The sequence below is a fragment of the Carassius carassius genome, chromosome 15 (assembly GCF_963082965.1).
Source record: "Carassius carassius chromosome 15, fCarCar2.1, whole genome shotgun sequence".
NCBI classification, from domain to species: Eukaryota; Metazoa; Chordata; class Actinopteri; order Cypriniformes; family Cyprinidae; genus Carassius; species Carassius carassius.
Window position 1 is genome coordinate 6,351,780 of NC_081769.1, and position 6,000 is coordinate 6,357,779.

General features: G+C 43.6%; 1 protein-coding gene across 2 annotated transcripts in view; it reads left to right on the top strand.

Moving 5' to 3' along the window:
- The window catches only part of LOC132158046 (uncharacterized), a 39,559-nt gene extending 37,795 nt beyond the window's left edge, over positions 1–1,764 (top strand). For both annotated transcript variants that reach the window (XM_059567297.1, XM_059567298.1), the window contains exon 8: positions 697–1,764. The gene's annotated coding sequence lies outside the window, so the exon portion shown is untranslated. The remainder of the gene's footprint in view (positions 1–696) is intronic.
- The last annotated feature ends 4,236 nt before the right edge of the window (positions 1,765–6,000 follow it).

Here is a 6,000-nt window from a genome sequence, read left to right on the forward strand (position 1 = left end):
TTTATTTTAAACAAAAAATTATACTGATGATTTTAATACTGTGTGTGTTACCATTAATGTGTGTTATATTCTATCCCTTACAATGAATTAATGTCAACAAATTAAAAGTGTACATAGCAGTTTTGTATTTTGTGCATCGTGCTAGTTCTGGTTCCTTTTCAAAACATCAACTCATACAGTGCACCTACTGCCACTTAATGCCTTATCATCAAATGTCCTCATGTATATACTGCCAGTTAGTCAAAGTCAACTGTACTACATTAGTAGTGAGGTATTCTGCAATGTAACAAGCAAATAAATAAACTTGACTTATCTAATTATTTTCTAAACATTTGGCTCTTGTTTTATTTGTAGCCAATTATTTGTTTATGTTGTACATACCAATCAGGCCTATTCTGTTACTTTACTGTAAACTATTTTAGAATGAAAAAAAAAATCCATTATTTAAAAATCCCATTTTAAATAATGGATACTTTTGCTCTCCATCCACATTCTACTGTAAGGTTGAAAATGTATTTTCTTGACCCTGAAATACATTTTTAAATATATTTTGGTAAATGAAGGTTGGTATTAAATATATTTTCGATTTCAAAAATATATTTTATTGAACTTCACAGTTACAACATATATTTAGCATATATTTAAAATATATTTTGGCCAAAATAAATGTATTTTTTTACCGTATGGGCTATACAGATCATCAACAGGCGGTTGGATCAACAGTCTGGTCTTTGGCTATGGTACTTTTGGAGATGATAAGCAGAGACCAGCCCATAAGTGTTTTTATCCCCAAAGCACATCATCCTTTGATACCAAATTTATCGAGTGTTAGACAACAGCACACAACAATAATACACACATAAATTCTTGGCACCATATCAGGGTGTACAACTTCTCAGCTACTAAATATTAAAGGGAAACTGATAGATAGAATACCAAAAAATTGATATTTAAAGTGCAATAAGTGCAACACACAGGAGATTGTCCCTGCTTAAAATTGAATACAGTATGAAATACTATGTTTTTCAGAAGCTTTTCATACTTGACTACATGCCTGTGCTATGCTGTCATAAAGAGCATACATGACTTGCCAGCTTTTTCCTCTTTGAAAACTTATACAGAGTTCCAAGATCTGATATAGCAGTGTCTGGTCAGGCATCAAAACGAGACGTTAGAGCAGATTTTAGAACATCAGTGGTTTAAGCAGGACTGAGGGAAGCCAGAGGCTCAGGAGGCAGGTTGTGTAACAGATTGAGGGAAGGCAGATACTAACCACCTCTTCATTAAAAAAAAGCAGATCATTCATCTGTAGAGAATAGCTTACAGACAGCACTTTACTGCAGACTGCGGACTTTCACCTTTCACCTTTCACCCGTGGCATTGAATATTACACCTACTATGTAGACTATACTATACATTTTGCCAAGACAAATTTGTCAAGATTCTAGTATTTGGTTTTTCTCAAAAATCATAGATAATTGTGCACTTTGGAGAAAAACTAAATGAAAGAGAATATAGTAGTCTAGAGACAAATAGGCCTAATACTGAAGGTTCGGGGTGAATCCTTAGGGGCCTTTTGCCACAGATGAAATAATCCAGGCATAGCTGAATTTAAACAGTAATTTAGAGGAATTTGACAGAAAATTTCGAGGGAAGACCCAGTAAACATTTTACAGTATATTACTGACCACCAGATGTACATTAGTTTAGGTGCTGACATTAGATCAGGTACCGAGGGTAGAGTCATTTTATTACAATAGGCCACTTACCCAACCAGTTCAATATTCTGTTAAGTAACTGTGACAGTTAACTTAGTTGGCAGCCATAGGTGTTAGTTAGTGGTGATGTTGAATTATTGTGTTTTACAAAGAGGCGTTTCTATCATTTTTCCAACCCGTAATCATGTCAATTGGGATAGGCTCAATGACATATAAGGCTATGTCTACACAGAAACGACCTGAAGAGAAAATGCAAAAGTGGGGGGTGGGGGTGGGGGATCGCCGTCTCCGTCTAAACGAAAGGCACATCTGATAAATTCCGTTTTCACCCGCGAGCGTTCTCGTGTAAACAGGGCCTAAGTTAAGTTAGGTGTTTCTGTCTCACCTGTAACTTTCTGTATTCTGTAACTAAACCCCTAGTCAGAGCCTGACTCCACCCACTGGCATTGAAAAATGCTTGTCTCTGTAGGCAAGGACGTGGTTAGCTGGTACCCTCTTACGTCACAGGGCACCACAACTTCCAATAGGAAAATACAACTGCAGTAGCCACCGTTCAACCTGAAGAGGGCAGCACTCAGACGTTTTTACACCATATATTGTAGAATTAAAACACTTTATACCCAAATGTCAAAAAAATTACTTGAATCAATGAACATCATTAATAAAGCCTCTCTAAAACAGTTTCAACAAAAATGTATAACTATATGACATTATAACTCTTGCATTATAATAACTGTACAGGCTTTTTTTGCAGGACTTTTGTATTGGATTACATTAATTTTAGCTTACGTTAGGTGAACATAATAAACTAGCAACCGATAGTAGTATTGGATTTATGCACCTAACAATAGTGGATATGTTTACTGAATTCCATTACCAGGATTTTGCCTAAATCTTACTTCTTTTTAGGTAACCAGCCAGAGCCTGTACCTCACTGACGATACCAATGTGGCAGTTTTCCCTGGAGCAGAGGGCCACTTCAGTTCATTCGACCTCAGGGACAAGGCCCCATTGTTTTAGGACACCCTTGGCTCATTAGACACAACCCTAAAATTGACTGGCAGCAGAGATCAGTGTTGGAGTGGAGTAGTAAATGTCATGAGTCCTGTCTTGTGTCTGCCTTTTCTTCTGTGTCTGTTTCTGCGTTTCAGGAGAAAGCAATGGATTTGTCAAACGTGCCCACGGAGTATCAGGACCTGAGGGAAGTGTTCAGTAAGTCTCGAGCTGCTTCTCTTCCTCCGCATCGTCCCTATGACTGTGCCATAGAGTTACTGCCAGGTACGTCTCCGCCTAAGGGCAAGTTATATTCACTTTCTGCTCCAGAAAGAGAGGCTATGGAGAAATATATTTCTGATTCTCTAGCAGCGGGGGTTCATTCGCCCTTCCTCTTCTCCAGCGGGGGTGGGGTTCTTTTTTGTGGGGAAGAAGGACGGATCTCTGCAACCTTGTATTGACTACCGGGGGTTGAACAGCATCACGGTAAAGAATACTTATCCTTTACAGCTGATGTCTTCAGCATTCGAGAGGTTGCAGAGAGCGTCGATCTTCACTAAATTGGACTTACGTAATGCTTATCATTTGGTCCGCATCAGGAAGGGAGATGAATGGAAGACTGCTTTTAACACTCCCAGAGGACACCTTTAATACTTGGTCATGCCCTTCGGCTTGTCCAACTCGCCAGCAGTCTTCCAGGCACTCGTCAGTGACGTGCTGCGAGATATGGTCGATCAATTCATATATGTCTACCTGGATGATATATTGATTTTTTCTTCTTCTCTCCAGGAGCACGTGCAGCACGTTCGACGAGTGCTTCAGAGGCTGCTAGAGAATGGGTTTTTTGTCACGGCGGAGAAATGCGCTTTTCATGCACAGTCTGTCCCTTTCTTAGGGTACATCATGTGGTCTGAGGGAATGTGTATGGATCATGAGAAGGTTAAGGCTGTGGTGGATTGGCCAAGTCCAGATTCCCGTAAGGCCCTACAGAGGTTTCTGGGGTTCGCCAATTTCTACCGGCGGTTCATTCGCAATTTCAGCCAACTAGCCTTGCCTCTGACTGCCTTGACCTCCCCCAGAACGACGTTCAGGTGGTCAGACGCAGCGGAGGCTGCGTTTGCCAAACTGAAGAGCCGTTTTGTTTCGGCCCCCATCTTAATTACCCCTGATCCATCACGTCAATTCGTGGTGGAGGTCGATGCGTCAGAGGTAGGGGTAGGTGCAGTGCTATCCCAACGTTCCCCTGCAGACGACAGGATGCATCAGTGCGCGTTTTTGTCTCACTGTTTGTCCCCTGCCGAACGTAATTATGATATTGGTAACAGAAAGTTGTTGGCAGTCAAATTAGCATTGGAAGAATGGCATCACTGGTTAGAAGGGTCGGGGGTACCTTTTATCGTTTGGACCAATCATAAGAATTTGGAATACATTAGAACCGCTAATAGATTGAACTCCAGGCAGGCTCGGTGGGCACTTTTTTCGGACGTTTTGACATTACTCTCTCGTACCGCCCGGGCTCCAAGAACATCAAGCCCAATTCATTATCACACATTTTTGACCATTCCGATCGCACGTCTACTCCCGAGTGCATTTTTCCGGAGACCCTAATTATCTCCACACTCTCATGGGAGGTCAAATCGAAGGTCAAGACGGCCTTACAAGGGGTAACGCCCCCGGTCGACTGTCCACCGAACCGTTTATTTGTGCCAGAGGGATTACGGTCTGACTTTATTCAGTGGGGGCATTGTTCCAATGTGGCTTGCCATCCTGGAGTAAGTCGCACTACATCTTTAGTCAAGCAACGATTTTGGTGGCCACATATGGCTCGTGACGTTCACAGTTTTGTTTTGGCTTGCTCAGTTTGTGCCATTGGTAAGACTTCCAATCGACCCACAGATGGGCTCCTTCAACCGCTGCCGATCCCTTCGAGACCCTGGTCCCACATCGCACTAGATTTTGTCACCGCCCTCCCACCCTCTCAGGGTAACATGGTAGTTTTGACCGTGGTGGACTGGTTCTCGAAGGCGTTCCATTTCATTCCCTTGCCCAAATTACCCTCAGCCAAGGAGACAGCGTTAAAAGTCGTTAACCACATCTTTCGGTTACATGGCCTCCCGACGGATGTGGTTTCCGACAGAGGACCTCAATTTGTGTCCAAATTTTGTAGATTACTGGGCGCAACTGTTAGTCTGTCCTCAGAGTTTCATCCCCAGAGCAATGGCCAAACTGAGAGAGCCAACCAGGATTTAGAGAGAACGTTGCGATGTCTGGTTTCCAAGAATCCTTCCTCTTGGAGTCAACAACTGTCAATGGTGGAGTACGCCCACAATTCGTTACCAGTATCATCCACGGGCCTATCTCCGTTTGAGTGTAATCTAGGTTACCAGAAATTTTTCCTAGTCTGGAATCTGAAGCCGCGGTTCCCTCCGCTCACGCCTTCGTCCAGAGGTGTCATCGCACTTGGACTAGAGCCCACGAGACTCTACTCCAAGTGGGAGCGCGCACCAAGGCTAAAGCCGATCGCCACTGGTCTAGGCCTCCCGTATACGTCGTTGGTCAAGTAGTGTGGCTTTCTACCAAGAACATTCCTCTCCGTTCCGTCTCTAATAAACTTGCTCCCAAATTTATCGGCCCGTTCACTGTCACCAAGATCATTAGCCCGGTGACAGTCCGCCTCAAACTCCCTCCAGTGTACAGGAGGATTCATTCCGCCTTCCATGTTTCCAAAATAAAGCCTGTGTTTCATTCCCATATTAATCTGCCTGTCTCGGTAACCACCCCCCCCCCCCGCCACGACTCGTAGAAGGGGAACCTACATATTCGGTTAATCGTATTCTGGACTCAAGGCGGAGGGGACGCGGATTACAGTACTTGGTGGACTGGGAGGGTTACGGTCCAGAGGAGAGAAGTTGGGTTCCTGCTAGAGACATCCTGGATCACTCCCCTATTGATGATTACAATCGACAGGTAAGGAACGCCAGGAGGCGTTCTTAGAAGAGGGGGTACTGTCACGGTTCATGAATTCACTGGTTTCTTCGTGTCCCGTGTATTTGTTGTTCTATGTGTGAGTGGGCATGACCGCTCGTTACTACTGATCAGCACGCCAGCAGATCTCATTCACCGCACCAGCTGCTGCCAATTCACTCACCTACAAAAACTCACCGCACTCTCCTCTCTTTGTCAGATCATTGTTTTGGTGTCCACAGTGTTCGTCGTGTACCATTCCAGTCCTGTTCCGGTTCCCAGTTCCTGTTCACTGTCCTTATGGTATTCGTCGTCTCGTCTCGTC